This window comes from Siphateles boraxobius, unplaced genomic scaffold (genome assembly GCF_051911475.1).
Source record: "Siphateles boraxobius isolate OS27281-9 unplaced genomic scaffold, OSU_SipBor_1 6, whole genome shotgun sequence".
In the NCBI taxonomy this organism is placed as follows: domain Eukaryota; kingdom Metazoa; phylum Chordata; class Actinopteri; order Cypriniformes; family Leuciscidae; genus Siphateles; species Siphateles boraxobius.
This window is the reverse complement of record NW_027509186.1, coordinates 9,173,603-9,175,000: the sequence shown is the minus strand read 5'-3', so window position 1 is coordinate 9,175,000 and position 1,398 is coordinate 9,173,603. Positions and strand designations below refer to the sequence as shown.

Genomic DNA, 1,398 nt, shown 5'->3' with positions numbered 1-1,398 from the left:
ATACTGACCATTATGTGTACATAAATATAGAGCAGAACTTTATTTTTGTTTCACACCATTAGTCTTCATCTGATGAATGCTTTAGCATACATTCACATCCCAGCGGAGTTTTAAAAATAGCTTGTCTTTTGAAAGCCATATTGTTGAATAATTCCCAGATTATCTTACCGAATCTTCACTGGGTGCTCAGTTCTCTTTGTTGATTCATTTCTGTGTTGAATTCCATGCTGGATAAAAATGACTTGAGAGCGAGTGTTTGATTGTTTCATTTCTGTTCATTTCTTTCTTCCTTTGCAAAGAATCATGACACAGACATTAGCCAAACCAAAAACTCATTTCTATCTCACCTCAACTTTTATCAAACTCCTTTTGAATGAAACAAGAAACTATTAATAAACATCCTTGAGTCTCTGGAACTAAATACTGTATTGTCTTTTGAGTAAACTCAACCTTAAAGCAGGATGCTTATTTAGAAAAAAAATGCCCTGATTATATTAAAAATTGATATGATATACAGCAGAATGTTACACAGATTGACCAACTGGCATGTACTCTACTATTCATCAACTTCTGGACATCTGGAGAACTTCACTTTAAAAAAAATAAATCATTGAGGCTGTATAAAACACTTTCTCAATTTCATCTCATTTCATCTACACAAAGACAAAATCAATTTAATCCAAAGGTCCATAAAACATTTTTTTATATAAAACAGTCTTTCATTTGCATATTTTATTCTGATATCAGAGCCAAAATGGCTGATAGTGCAAGCTATGAACTACTCTCTCAGCAAATTCTATATATATGAAAGAACTGTATGAAAGAATACATACCCTTCATACCATGTGAAGGTCACACATTGCACCAAGTAATATATTATTTACACTGAATCCTCTAGTGTACTTGAGCCCAGATCCCCTCATCTGTACACACACACACACACACACACACACACACACTCACACCTGCTGAGCCTCTGTACTGAGGTGAGATCCCTGAAGAGACACTCTTCACAGCATGGGAAAATAACACCATAAAAAAGTGGGAAATATGGAACCATGTGATTAATGTGCTCAGAAAAATGACCATATGGTTGTATGTTTTTCCTTAAAAAGTGTGTCTTGCAATAGTTAAAGGATTAGTTCACTTCAGAATAAAAAAAATCCTGATAATTTACTCGCCCCCACGTCATCCAAGTTATTCATGTCTTTCTTTCTTCAGTCGAAAAGAAATAAGGTTTTTGAGGAAAACATTCCAGGATTTTTCTCCATATAGTGACTTCAATGGTTATTAACAGGTTGAAGGTCCACATTGCAGTTTCAGTGCAGCTTCAAATATCTCTACACGATCCCAGCCAAGGAATAAGAGTCTTATCTAGAGAAACCATCGGTCATTTTC

The 1,398-nt window shown here is 34.8% G+C and overlaps 1 protein-coding gene across 1 annotated transcript in view; it reads left to right on the top strand.

Annotated features, from left to right (window-relative positions):
* Positions 1-628, top strand: part of pcp4b (Purkinje cell protein 4b) — a 34,518-nt gene extending 33,890 nt beyond the window's left edge. The window contains exon 3 of the mRNA XM_077207344.1: positions 1-628. This exon is cut by the window's left edge and continues 484 nt beyond it. The gene's annotated coding sequence lies outside the window, so the exon portion shown is untranslated.
* Positions 629-1,398: the final 770 nt, after the last annotated feature.